Source organism: Anguilla anguilla, chromosome 8 (genome assembly GCF_013347855.1).
Source record: "Anguilla anguilla isolate fAngAng1 chromosome 8, fAngAng1.pri, whole genome shotgun sequence".
In the NCBI taxonomy this organism is placed as follows: domain Eukaryota; kingdom Metazoa; phylum Chordata; class Actinopteri; order Anguilliformes; family Anguillidae; genus Anguilla; species Anguilla anguilla.
In genome coordinates this window covers 14,034,200-14,049,416 of record NC_049208.1, presented here as the reverse complement: position 1 = coordinate 14,049,416, position 15,217 = coordinate 14,034,200, and positions in this window count along the sequence as shown.

Genomic DNA, 15,217 nt, shown 5'->3' with positions numbered 1-15,217 from the left:
AAAACAGTTGATAATGTCACCTCGTGGTCTTACGCTTTACTGTTTTTGGTAGAAGTGTCGAGGTATGGATCTGTGTGATACATCAACAGCCATATAACCCCAGTTGCTGTCAACTCCAGTAGGAAAGTGGAAAGTACGTTTTTTCCACATACTGACCTTTTTTTTGGACGTGGAGGCCAGTAGTACCCATGTGCAATATCAGAATTCTGTGGCTGACGTCGATAACTGATATTGACTGGCCATGTTATCCAATTAAGCAGATATCATGAGACTCGAGAGCTTTACAGTAATAATTGTAGCTATTGGTATGAAATTATTCAAAAATATTTTGTACCTGGCATCTGTATTTCATTGTTTTTCAATTTACTGGGAAACATCTATGTATAGAATAACATCATTTAAAAAAAATAGTGAAATCAGGCTTGACTTGCAACAAAACTAGAAATTTAGTGATTATATGAAAGCAGCACATCCCTTGGATTTACAAATCCAGTTCACTGAAATGGGAAATCCCAATGGGAAAGTCAGGGTCAAAACCTCTGGTACAGACCTAATCCAGATTATATCTTTTTTAAATGTCCATTTCACTCACAGCCCCATTTTTTATTTCTGCAAGCACCCCCTTTCTTTGCATATCTGCTTATATCAAACATATATACAATATGTCTATATTATATATATGCTTGAGTATTCCAAATTGGTGAGAGCCATTTGGGGGCTCTCACCAATTTCTCTCCATGCAAAACAAATGATTAACTAAATCACAAATGACACACTGGGTTCATGAAGCCTTAGTTCCTTAGTTCATAAAGCATTTAAATCTGAATTACAGTGGCGACTTTTTCCTGTTTTGGGAATTGCATGTGCCCTTTTTAGTCATTCTTTCTTACAGCAATTGGCTCCAGGATTTCTTTTTTAAATGTAATTTTTTTTTTTCTTTAACAGACCCGTAGGGACCCAAAGAGAGAGCCGGGCACCTTCCCAATGGACACATTTTCAATAAATTCGGGCTGGAGGGGCACTATTGTGCTTTTTCAAGTGTGTCGGGGGAGGGGGGTGGGGGGGGGGAAGCTATTTTCAAAGCTCCTTCAGGGACATCAACGCAAACTGTCCCAGTGTTTGGTTTAGCCTGCTCGGCGGCGAGTGAAATATTGATCGGCCAGCCACGGGCCCAGCCTAAGGGCTGTAAGCGGTGAGCCTGGATGGTGCAATTTTGGAGGTGTTGGCTCCCATTATTTAATTATCAGCCTCTCTGACTGGTCAGCGGTGCCGCGCCTCTCCACCGGCGCCTGAGCAGGGGTGCCCAGGACACGGCTCCGCCTGAGAGCGGGAGCGCACCCGCGATCTGGACCCGTTTAGTCCTCATCCTCTTCCCTGCTCCACACGTAATTTACTGACTGAAATCTGACTCGCTTCAATTCCACGTCTCTCAGAGGCTCTTTTCACCATGAGTAATGGCTCAGGTAATGGATTTTACCTGCAGAGGGATTGTTAAAATACAGGTTCAAATGTTGTGACACACACAAAAGGAATATTGATTCAATAAATGGGGTAGCGATTATACAGATCTGTGCTATTTACCAGCATATGCTAGACATTAAGGTGTATTTACCTTTTTCTTTACATCACAGACAGTAGGCCAGGAGTTATTTTCAAGAATAGAGTTGGAGACATATTTCATAACATATTTATATAATAACATAAAAGGATGTAATGATCGAAAAGCTGCTTGTATCATATCCACTTTACAATTGCAATTTGTCTGCAATACAGAGAAAATCTGAATCTGTTCTGGTCCCGGGCTCAAAACATACCCTTTTTTTGACAGGATAGGTCCTGGGACACAGAAGTCATTTTAACATTTGTTTCATATTTTATGTAAATTAGGAATGAGTCAGGGCTAAATGAATTACATAAATGAGGCAAGAAGAAGAACAAAAAAAGACTTGCCAATTTGCTCTTCTCAGAATTATGCTTACATGTCACTGCCTCATCACAGGTGTAGCTGTTAAAGACATGCCACTGCTCTGCACCCTCATATCTCCTCCATCACTTCCACCATCACACCTACCCCCATTACTCAGCTTGCAGCAGCTCCTGTAACATTATTCGCTCAACTTTTTCCCATAATGGTGTGACTGTCAGCGAATCAGTTCTGACTCACATTGTGAGGTTTCCACTCACGTTAGAGATTTATGCTTTAAAAATAGTTTTAACAGTTCATTATTTAAAAAAGGGAATCAGCATTGTGGAGTAAATTAGATATACCTGTTCGGTTTGTCAAATTCACCTGCAGTGGTGCAGCACTAGAACACGTACTATTAATGCCCTTTCCGAGGAAGAAAAGGCTTTCGCCTCCCTGACGAGTTCCAAATTCAGCTCTATTGGTGGGTTCCAGCCCGTAATCAAGTCCTAGGGGATGAGCGTGTGGTCAAAAACGAGGTCAGGAAAAATGCACTTCCCCCTGGAAGAGGGTTTGGATTCACGCAGTGAATCTCTGGCAAGTGAGAAGAACAGGGTGTCAGCCACTCTGTGGTTGGAAATGATGGATGGATGATGTCTACGTATGTTCGGCGCGCGCTACCTGACAGGCTATTTGCCGGAAAGCTGGGTTTGAGCGTCAGTGGAGATATGGTTTACAATTGGAGCTGTCATCAATTGTGTTTCCCTTGGAAGGCAAAAAAATAGACTTTACGGTGTATTCCACGAACTGTATTTATGTGTATGTTCTTTCTGTATGTATTTATTTATTTATTTGTCATTGTCATTGTAAATGAACTATCAAAAGTGCTGTTTATGTCTGAGGCATACTGCAGCTCTGAATTATCACCTCTGCAGCAATGGTTATAAAGTTTATTTATATCAAAAGAACAGCTATGCAATTAGATACAGTCTGTGCCCGGGTGGATGAATCTCAGTTCTGATTCGTGACAGCAGCATAATAACATTCAAATCAGCTACAAAGCTGGCAATCACAGATTTGAGATATTAGCCATCCATTCTCAGTGTCCCGCTCACTTTCTTTCTTGCAACATTTTCTCAAGAATAAAAAGCATAAACATAAATCATATAGATCCTCCTGCTGCAAAATGACAAACCTAATGATTCTCAACGCTGTGAACAATGCTCTGTGTCCTTTTTTATACAAGAATGCAGTGTTACAGTATATCTGTAATTCTGAAGTATTTTGCTTGATTTTAACATCCCCTGTAAAGCACAAATAAAAGTAAAAGCAAGCTTGACACTTGAGGCTAAGCTACCTAGCGTGTAAAAAAAAAAGCATTATATATATATATACTGTATATATATATATATATATATATATATATATATATATATATATATATATATATATACAGTATATATACAGTGTGCACTGTATTCAGCGATAGTGCTGAAAACAAAACCGTATTTGGCAAAGCTCAAATTATGTTTTCTCTGAATGTTTTCTCCTCCAGTATTAAGAGGCCAATATTATTTGGAATCAAATCTTTTTTTTCTCCACGTCTTTAATGCAATTCGCTCAGACGTCAACCAAGTTTGTCAATTAGACACACACACATCTGCAGAGAGACAGTGAGTGAGAATTTCCATTAACACTAGATAGGCCAGAGTGACACCATCAGGCTTTGGGGAATTTAAAATTAAAATTACTCTAACTGACTAAATGCTAAATCCTCTTATTTCCATGACTTTCCAAAATATTTGGGTTTAAAATATTTTTTTTTTTAAATGACTCAGTAAAGAAATACAATCAGTTTGTGCCATTTTCTGTACAAAACCTCCCACCAGACAATAAACAACAGGTGTTTTGCCCAGGTGCGAACATGTTTCTTTCGACTCCACCACGCCATTCAACTGAGTGACTGTTGCTTTGATACAAAATTCCCAATCAAGCTCTATAAAAACGAATTTTGTGCAAAATTCACTGCAATCTTGTGATGAAATTGAAATTGAGACTTTAACTAAACATGTGCTCTGTTCACAACAGATATGTGTGTGTGCGGTCCCAAAGCTGTGTGTTCTCTTTGGAATTGATAAGAGGAGAACAATGCTGCATAGGCTATGTAAAAGTGCACTCCAAGGAGAAGGGAGGGAGTTATACAGTATGCTGAATATGAATATTGCACATTGTATTTCTTTAATGACTTATTCCATTTTGTGTTTTGTCATACACATTTTAGTGCTTTTCTTGGTGTTTCTGTAATATTCCTTGATATATTTTCCCTTAGGTTACATAAGAAAACTGTGTTGAAATAATATTGATTCAGTTGTGTCCTTTATTTCAAGAAAATAGTTTTGTAATATATGATTTTCGTAACCGAATGAGTGTTTCCTCCAAGCAACTTTAGCAGAGGATGCTGTGTCTCCCCATCACTCTAGACTGCGGTCAGTTCATGTGCAGGAGCTTGTCTTCACAAAATAGAACTTGGAGAAATGAAGATACGGAACTATTTTTTTAATTGTAAAAGCATTTTTTTTTCAGTTTATAATTGACTTCAGTGTAAGGGTGGTGGTGGAGTTTATGCAGTTCATACTATGCAGTTCAGAGTAAGAATGAGAAACTATTTTGCCTATGTTTGAAACTTGATTTGACTGTCTGGAAGCATGCATTGCAACTTCACGTTTGCTATTTTAAAATTGTGTCACAGCTGAAACATTTTGTAAATCAAAATTTTTTTCAGTTCTCTCACCTCCAGTGAACTTCACCCCCGCATACTATAGTACGTGCATGACACTCTGATGGATGTGTGGAAAGATGTCATGGCTCCTCTCCTGTTAAAGCTTTCATACAAATACTCAAAACATATGCCCAAGTCTCTGCCTCATGCCCTAGGCTTTTCAAAATCTGTGTCACCCTAAACACACACATACAAACACACACACACACACAGTCTCATATTTCTATCCTTGTGGGGACTTCCCACTGACTACATTCATTCCGTAGCCTCTAACCCTAACCCCAACCCCAACCACTACATGCCTAACCTTAACCTAATTGTAACCCTAAGCCAAATCCTAAATCCTAACCCTAAAACAGCCTCTTGACCTTGTGGGGACCAGCGAAAGGTCCCCACAACGCATAATGTTTCTCATCTTTCTATCGATGTGGTGACATTTGGTCCCCACAAAGGTATTACAAGTACACACACACACACACACACACACATCTCAATGTCCCTGCCTCTTACAGAAGAGCTGCAGTTTTAGAGACTTGTTGGCCATATATGCTGCTCTTTGATCCAACCAATTTCCTTGGCTGGATCAAAGTGGTTTAACACTGATTAAAGATTAGAGACTGATAGTTTTTTTTTTTTCGTTTTTTTTTTCCTCCCAAGGGAACTTCTTATGTGGTGAAAGGTGTTTGGACTACAACAAACATAAAGATACATAAATAAAAACCTGCACAATATCTCAGAAAACATATTCTTAGCACTAGCATCACTAGTGTTTTATTTGAGAAAAACATCTACTGTACACGGAACAGTCCAAAACCTGATTCAGAGTTTGGTCTATGATAGGTAAAATAGCTACAGTTATTGATATAATTATTGTACTCAGGCTGCACCTGTGTGCACCAACAGCCACAGTGAACTGGTTGATGTCTCACAGGTGTCTGATGAACTATGCATTTCCCAAAAATGCAGTGAGAATTGCACAAATTTGGTCCTCACTTGTGCTGTATTGCAAAAAAATATGTATATAAAGTGTCAGTTTTGCATCATATCCAAATTTTCCGTTATGATTCAAAGTAGAGTTATACTCCTATAAACTCTAATGCATTGCAAATGTAAAAAAGACTTGGGACAAGGTAAAAATATATATATTTGAATTAGTTATGTGAAAACTCTATTTTCATTTTGTTTTTCCCATATCCTGTCTTAATGTTCATTCAAAAGTGATTTAGTCCAGACCGCAAGCTTATATGAAGGTTATCCCTAAAAAGGAATTGTTATTTAAGCCATAGGGGAAATTGAGAAAAGGAAGGATACAGTGACAGTGGACAGAGAGAAAAGATAACATGAAACAGGAGCGAGTGAGAAAAAAGGAAGATATGAGGGGGAAAGCTTAAAAGAAAATAAATAAATAAATCTCAAAATGCCATTTGCAATCCTGAACTATTGCTTTCAGTTTTAGCCAGAGACAGGATTTATTCCGGCTAAAGTACTACAACGTGACATTTATTTTGATTTTATTTTTATAAAATGTTAAAAAAGCTGGAAGGATTTATTAATACACAGGTTTTCATGGAACTAAGAAGATTAACTCCCTGAAAATAGAAAAATACATATATGAGAGAAAAATAATGGATTAACATTGGGGACAGTGCATTACAAAACATCACGCGGACGGGTCAAAGTTAGTTAGGGTGTGTGAACTAATGCATAACTTTAATCTGCGGGCCGCTTTCGAAGCTCCTGCGCTTTCCCGTAGCCTCTGGCCGAATGAGAGAAGCGATGTGTCGGGGGAAGCGGTGCGCATGAGTGTGCTGCACTTTCCGATAACGCGCTGAGGACGCGCGGGGATGAAAAGCCCGTCTGACCTCCAACACGAGAGCGCAGTCTGGGGACAGATCAGCCCGCTGCGCGACCCTCGGAGAGATGACACTTCAGACGAAAGGGCTCGGCCCTCTCAATTATTTATTTATTTATCTAGTTATTTATTGATTGGTGTATTTATTTATATGGTGCATGTCCATTCGTGAGGCATTAATTGGGAGTACGTGGAGGACGAGGCTGCAGGAAGGCTCCCACTGTGGCCACCCTGCGAACATTGTGAGAACCTTCTGTGCTAGCTGGGCCATCTATGCGACTGCAGCCAAAAGCAAAAAAAGCAACTCTAAACAGTGAATCATACTCATCATACTCATATTATTATTCACAATAAACACATGACACATTTATCTGTTTTTAAACATTCTTTTAGCGCCTTCTTTTTCAGCTCAGATGAGCCAGGTGCCGCAGTCGGACCGCTCTGATCCTCCTGCTCGTTTCCGGGGCTGCGCGCACTGCAGGGGGAATACTCCCTCTGACGACGGGATCCCGGGGCCGTTCGCCCGCCCTCCCCCCCACCCCCCCCCCACCCCCCCCCCCCCCCCCGCCCGCGCGGACCCCCCCCCCAGGCCTGTATTCCCATATTCCCACCGCGCGGGAGTGGGCTCCCCGAAACGCCGCCCGCTGTGATCGTGCTGCAGCTGGGGGAGAGTGACGCCAGGCTCTGACGTGAACAACACAGCAACAGCTTCCTGAATCTGAAACTCTCACCCTCCGCTGTGATTTTAATTATAGCCTCTCTCCCGCAACCTGCGCGTTTGGTCTTCTCTTCCATATGTGTCTCTGGCAGCACAGTCCTTGCTGCTTAGCCACCTCCTTCACTCCTCTCTCTCTTTCTCTCTCCCCACTCTTGCTTTTCACTCTTCCCTCTCTCTCTCTTTCTCTCCTGTCTGTGTATTTGTATCTATTAATATCTCTTGCTCTCTCTCTCCTGTCTCTTTTTGTTAATAGTTTCTTTCTCTTACTTGTCACACTGCTCTCTTCTTTCTCTCGTTTGTCATTTGTCACTGTCTGCGAATCGCCAAAGCTCTCTCTCCTCCTCTCTCTCTCTTATCTCTCTCATCCCTTCCCCCCGTCTGTTTCTGACTCTTTCCCTCCTCATTTGTTCACTTTTTTCTCCATCTTCTTCTCTTTTTCTGTCCCTCTCTCAGTTAAATTCAAATGGGTTATTGGTGTGACTTATGAAAGCAACAGCAGGTGACATTCTGCCAAAATATAAATACTCAGTCAGAGGAAAATCGTAAAATCACGATTTCAACAATAATAAAAAAAATAGGGTAGCATGCCATATTAACACAGTAAACCCAGTTATTATTGTACTTTAAACAGAGGAAATAATATTACCTAAACCCCTTCCACTATGACCAAATCACTGGCAATAAAAATAAATTATAATATTAATATGAGTAGCAATCATTTTGATTGTACACAAAGTACACAAGGAATAAGACTAAACAATATTTTGTGCTGTCAGGTTAAGCGCAGCCTTCTTGCTCTGTTTGAATACAGCACACTCCCTCTTTATCCACTCTGTTTGTCGCTCTGTGCTCTCTCTCTATCTCTTCCTCTCCATCTTTCTCTACATGTCTCTCTCTCTCTCTCTCTCTCTCTCTCTCTCTCTCACTGTATCAGCGTGTCTTGTTCCGTCCTGCTTTTCAATTGCCGGCGGCAATGCGGCTAGACAGGGGGAATAGCCTGCCAGGCCGTGCCGGCTGTGTGGCTTGGCCCTCGGCCCAGAGGCGGGTTCGGACCTGCAACCTTCACCGCCGCTAGGCTACGCAAGCGGCCTCCATCGATGTCAGTACCCGCCCACGTCTCTGGAACAGGATACGAGCTCATTTGAGCTGACCGCGGGGGATGGCAGCAACATCGCTAACAAGCTCATTAAACCAATTAGCCAAGGGGGTCTTACCTGCTGGCCAAGCGGATACCAGCTCCACAGTTTGATCTCCGGGTTTCCCAGCTCCTTGGCCTTAGTGATGGGGGAGGGGGGTGTGGGATGGAGGATTGGAGCAGCTTCGCGTGTGTGTAGAATCTGAGGTCAGTTTCAGTACATGGTGTTTCTATGCATAGAAATGGGCACCAACAATGTGTAATCAGGAAGGAGAAGCACAGAGCCCTGTCTCTTTGACACAGATAAGGCGGAGTGGAACTGTCTAAAGGTGAACCAGTGGAAGCCTGGATCGATCTCAGTCCATTAGCCCCTGGTGTGGTGTGGAGAAAAAATATAAATGCAAACCCATCCCCCTTGTCAGGGACAATAAAACTGTCTGTGTGTGTGTGTGTGTGAATGTATATGTGAATGTATGTGTCTAGTGTCTGTATGTGTTCCTGTGTGTGTGTATGTGTGTGTGTGTGTGTGAGCTTTCGTGTGTGAATGTATAGGTGTATAGTGTGTATGTGTAGATGTGTGTGTGTGTGTATGTGTGTGTCTGATGTCTGTATGTGTACCTGTGTGTGTGCGGTGGAGGGTGCATATGTGTGTGTGTGTGTGTGTGTGTGTGAATGTATATATGTATGTGTGTGTCTGGTGTCTGTTTGTGTTCATGTGTGTGTGTGTGTGCGTGCATGCGTGAGTGCGTGCGTGCGTGTGTGTGTGTGTGAATGTATATGTGTATGGGGTGTCTGGTGTCTACATGTGTTCCTGTGTGTGTGTGGTGGAGGGTGCGCACACCAGAAGAGTCTTGAGGCTGAGAGAAATAACAAAGAGAAGAAAAGAAAAAGAAAAAAGAAAGAGTGCTAGATGATAGTAATGGGGGAGCAGAGAGAAAAAAGGACAGAATGACTGAAGAAAAGAGATAAAGTGGAAAAGATGAAAAGGCAGAATGAGTAAAAAAAGAAGGAGGGATTAAAGGAAAGGTTTGTGTAAGTGAAAAAACAGTGATGGGGAAAAGGTATCCGATCCCATATTTCACTTATATAAAATGGGAGACCTTTCTCTGATTTAATCTTAAATCAACACTGAACTCTTCAACATTTTCTTCTTATCATACGATATTCTTTGTTCATCGCTCACAGGATAATTGCTCTTTTTGACAAATAACTGGATCCAGGGTTCATGAAGCTACCTAGAGACTGAACCATATCACTTACAGACACTTATCTCCTTCAGTCAAGTGTATATGTATACAGTCACCAGCTTTATTTTATCAGGAGTGTGTCTGTGTGGGGCTTTTGCAGAGTTGGAATCACTGTTGCGTTAATGAAGGTAGGAAATCTTGCAGAGACTTCAATCAAATTACACTCGAAACTAATTTTATTTCTGTTTACATTTGGGTCTGTCTCCAGGTCCCCCTACTTTCTCCAGAAGATCACTGATATTCTATAGTGTTCGCCATCACCTGATCCTGACACTCACATTTAAAATATATGTAAAACTATCTATCCTAACTTTATAAGAAGCACCTTGGCCACTGTAATTATATGTCATTAGAAGTAGCTAGTTTATATTGTCATTCATGTGGTCTGATTTATATCAATAGGGGGATTGAGGGGGGGAAGGTCACATTGTACAACGGTATGGGTGTGTGTGTGTGTACGTGCGTGTGTGGGTGCTTGTGTGCATATGTACTTACACACTCAGAAGAAAATGGTACTGTGGAGGGACATTTTTGTTCTTTAAAGAATGAATTTCCCAAATGCACTCTGGAAGTACAATAATGTTTTATTTGGTGCTAAGTACCTTTTACAAGAAACAAGGTACACATGAATTGTGTATTGCTGGCTGGGGGAACAACTTTATGTACCAATAGGGTACCACCCCAGTGACAAGTGTTTGTACCTTCTTAGTCTCTCTTTCGTACCTTCATTTTATGAGAGTGTATGCAAGCATTCATTGGCGATGGTGTGTGTGTGTGGGTTGGATGTGCGTGCTTTCGGTGTGATGTGTATAAGTGCTGGCATTAAATAACCCTTAATAGTGACTTTGTGCTCCTTTCATGTGGTGAAAATCCACCAGGGTGCTGACTGGCCAGTTTGTGCTTTGACCAGGTAACTACTAAATCAGAGTCCCTCCCCAGGGTACTACCCCCCTGGCACACCTCATATATGAGCCGGTTAAATATATCTGCAAGGAAAGCTAAGAGGACAACTATCTGAATGAATACGTATTAATTTATTGATTTCTTTATTTATTCATTTTACCCCTTTGAGAATGATCCTGCACCTGAGATAGAGTTAAAATAGTGAAATATGTAAAAGTCAGCTCATGCAGTTACTGTGTCTGGTCTGTGGGTTGTGAGTTTGATTTGTACCTTTCCCAAAAACAGAAACAGACTGGATTTTACCTTCATCCCTGGAAAAGGCAGATTGCTTTTCACTTCAGGCAGTGCTTAGTTTTATTTAATGAATCAACGTGTTCAACCGCTCTGTGCCAATGCCGACAGGCATCCTTGGCACCTCCCGAATGTCCCGGTAGCTATTTATATGAAATGAATGCTGGCTCTCTCACACACCACACACTCTTGTTCAAAAACGGGATTCAGTAGATGTAATTGCATGCACTCCATACATGCAAAATTAGCATGTTTTGAAGGGGGTGGCAAATATGATCAAAATCTGAGTGAAATTAGGTCTGACAGCATGAAATTCTCATGAGAGCATGAACTCCTCTGGCATGAGAGACACCTGTTAACGAGCAGAACCTGAAATGGAACAGGCCTTTCACCAGAGCGGTGTTTGTCAAGCTCAAACGACAAGAAAACAAACAACAAAAACAACTGATTGAGTGTTGTTCAGTGGCTTCAGGGCAGACAGCAAAGGTCATAAGCTTGAGACATTAGTTGATTATAAATGAGCAGGGACAGCCTTGATGACTCTTAACAAAAGGGGACATGAAGCTGAGGGGATATGCTCAATGCACAATCAGGTCACATCAATTTACGGGGCTTCATGCGAGGTAAATACCGACTGCCACTTACAAATGACAATGAACTTGGCAGCGAGGGAGCCCATCCATGTAATGTAAGCGGCTGACCTAGCACGTGCTGTGTAATTGGGGTAGAGGTGGGGTTAATTACTGAGGACTTATCCAATTACGCCTATTACATTGTTATTACAGTGTTGTGTAAATGTAGTTCACGTAATGTGATATCTAATTAAGTAAAACAATGTATCTGCATCCCTGAAACAAATCACTTCCTGTGCCGATTTATCAAAAGGAAAACATTGTCTGGAGTGATCAGAAATGAAATGAACCAAAAAAAAAGTTTTATCTTGCTTTATCTTTTTGTCTTTATTTTACTATTGGCACACACTCTCTCTCTCTCTCTCTCTCTCTCTCTCTCTCTCTCTCTCTCTCTCTCTCTCTGCACCTTCTGTTGAGAGGATTAAAACTGTGCTTCGCGAGGGCTTGTCGTACCATCTGGTGTCAGGACAGCAGCGTTTCGGTGAGGGATTCTGCGTATCTGCAGTACCGTACAATCCAATCAAGGTCCTCGCATTTACAATAATTTCACGTCCACAGCATCAGCAACCTTAGAATGTGGAAGAGAGAGGAAAGAGAGAGTAATGTCACCCTGACAGTCTGCTGATCAATTAGCGCGCGGTCTGCGCACGCTGGCTGGATGCTTAATTAAACCCTGATGACACCGGCTATCTCATTTGCTAATGGTTCGGGTGTTAATGCAGAAAACATTGCTTGCATTGTCAAACGCCATGTGGAGGTATAGCAGTAATTATAAATCCTTCTGCATGGATCCATAGAAAAGCAGCAGGCTTGATGTTTTGCTGGATTTTCTCACCAATAGGAGATGGTTCATGGTTCACTTTAGCGAAGTTCCCACTTTTTAAATGATTTTCTTTGGCTTTAACACATTTTAATCATATACAATGGGAACTATAGCAAAGAAGAAGAATGTGAGACACTAAGCAATGTAAAGATATTCACTCTAGAATGGAAATATCATCAATCATGAAAACCTTAATTCAAGACTTAATTCAATTGTTAGTCTTCATAAGAGCTTAAATGGTAACATAATGAGCACACTGATACAACAAATTCATTAAAACAACAATGAAAAGGTATGCATGATAGCATTTTATTGAGAAATGCAACAAGTTGTATTTGCTTTATTTTGTTAATTCTGTGTGCATGTTTGGAAGGAACACCATGCAAAGAATAATGGATAATTTAATAATGGAATTATTTAATTGGACATGCTAATTAGAGAGGGGATTCTTCAAGCAATTATGGTTGAAGATGGTTATTTCACCCATCCAGAAATGGCCCGCCTTAATGACTTTAAAGCAGAGAGAGCGAGAGAGAGAGAGAGAGAGAGAGAGAGAGAGAGGGGGCAACAAGGGTAGATAAAAGACAGAAAACCCAACAGAAAAAAAGAATGAGAAAGAGATTAGAGGGACAGAAATATTAACAGAGTGATTGAGAGAGAAGGATAAAAGGATATAATGAGATGTACACAGAAAGGGAAACAGAGTGGGAGAGGGAGAGTGACAAAGCAAAAGGGAATGATATTAATCAGACACAGAGAGAAATAGAGACAGACGGACAAATGTGCTTTTTTCTTCAATTCGCTTTCCCAATGTTGTGCTCATGACTGTTAAACAAAGACAACCAAGGACACACCTTAGGAAATGGAATGCAACTTTCTGAGATTATGATTCACATACTGAAAAAAAAATAATAATAATATATATATATATATATATATGTACATATATATATACATATATATATAGTACATGGCCAAAAGTATGTGGACCACCCAACATCTCATTCAATATTATGGCCATTAATACCACCCTTTGCTGCTATAACTACCTCCACTCTTCTGGGAAGGCTTTAAACTAAATGTTGGAGCATTGTTGTAGGGATTTGCAGAAGAGCGTTAGTGAGGTTGGGCACTGATTGGGCGATTAAGTCTCACTCATGGTTGGTTTTCCAGTTTATCCAATTTAAGGTCCTGGATGAGGTTGAGGTCAGGGCTCTGTGCAGGCCAGTCAAGTTCTTCCACACCGATCTTGACAAAACCATTTCTGTATCGACCTCGCTTTGTGCTCTGGGAAATTTTCATGCTGGAACAGGAAAGGGCAAACTGTTGTCACAAAGCTGGATGCACAGAATCATCTGAAATGTCATTGCATTAAGATTTACCTTCAGTGGAACGAAGGGGCCAAGCCCAAACCATGAAAAACAACCCCAGACCAAGGGGTGTCCATAATGTTTGAAACAAATGGCTCAGGAATTTCTGATCAGTCCGGTGTGTTCAATTGCTTTTTTAGTGCAAGTTTAACAGAGCTTTCAGTATATAATCTTCATTCTAGGCTTTTGGATTGCCTTTGCAGTCTGTTATTGGTGTTTGTCAGCAAAAGTTGTACCAATGAAAGTCAAGGACGCCATTATGCAGCTGAGATATATGAAAATAATGGTCAGACAAATAGGTCAGCTCTTAGGCTTACCAAAATCAGCTGTTTGTAACATTATTAGAAGAAAGGGAGCACCGGTGATTTCAATAATCTCAAAGGGTGATGAGCAAAGAAACACCTGTGAAGCCATTTGTCCTAAATGTAATGATGCCATGAAATTGGGGGCTATGTATAAACAGTGCTGTAATTTCTACATTGTGAAACCAAATTGCATTAAAATCCCCTTTAATAAAAGCTGAGAATCGGCACTTTAATTGCATGGCATGTGCATTGTTCGATTGCAACTATAAAATTGTGAGATAATTCAAGAAAAAATGTCTTCATATTATATTAAATATGTCTATATATATTACCAAAACAGTTTTTGCAATACTTGTGTCATGATTGAATTACCAAAAGTGTCATGCATTCATTGCTTCTACCTTTCCCCAGAAAAAAAAAAAAAAACATAAACAAAAAGTCATTATTTGTTTCAAATTGAACATGTCTGCGACCGTGATTCAGTTTTATTGATTACTCTCTTGGAGCAACTGACAGCCAATTCAGTGACTCACGTGCACTCTGGCCCTCCCAGGCCTCTCTCTCTTTCTATCTCTCAGCGGCAGGTGAGTGAATTTACGGGACCTTGCAGGTAGTAGGGCTCGCCGACATCGTGTGGCCCGCTCGTGAATTTTTACTTTTTCACAGCATCCTCCGAATGGCTCGGCCCTCGATAATTAATGATGCACTTGTGATAAGCGGTCAGCCTCAATGTGCAGGTCAACCTTTCCATTACGGTTCACCCTGAGGATGTGAGTGGTTGGACTGCACCGGCCAGAATCGTGTTTCTGTGGCGATAGATAGCACGCGGTAAAATACAACAGGATCAAATGTGTAAAAGTGCACCCTATCAGAGAGGATTTAACACAGTGATTCACCGAGTACGTATGGGAGTTCCTCTGGTTGAGGATACGTTTTTTTGTAAAAACTGGGATCGGTTAGTTAGGGCGGGGTTGGGGGGCGTGTCCGTCTGTCTCTCTGTTCCCCTGCTCCTCCTCCATCCCTCTCATTCAATCAATCACTGCTAATTACCTTATTTTTTCACTGCCCTCTTCATTCTTTGGTGCATAATCTGCTCTGATACTGAAGGTCTTTTAAATTATTATTATTATTATTATTATTATTATTATTATTATTATTATTATTATTATTATATCATCATTTGGCCTTTCATGGATGCAAATGGATACTATTTCCAACATCACAAGGTTTTAGAACCTTACTCAAACACGGTTATACAA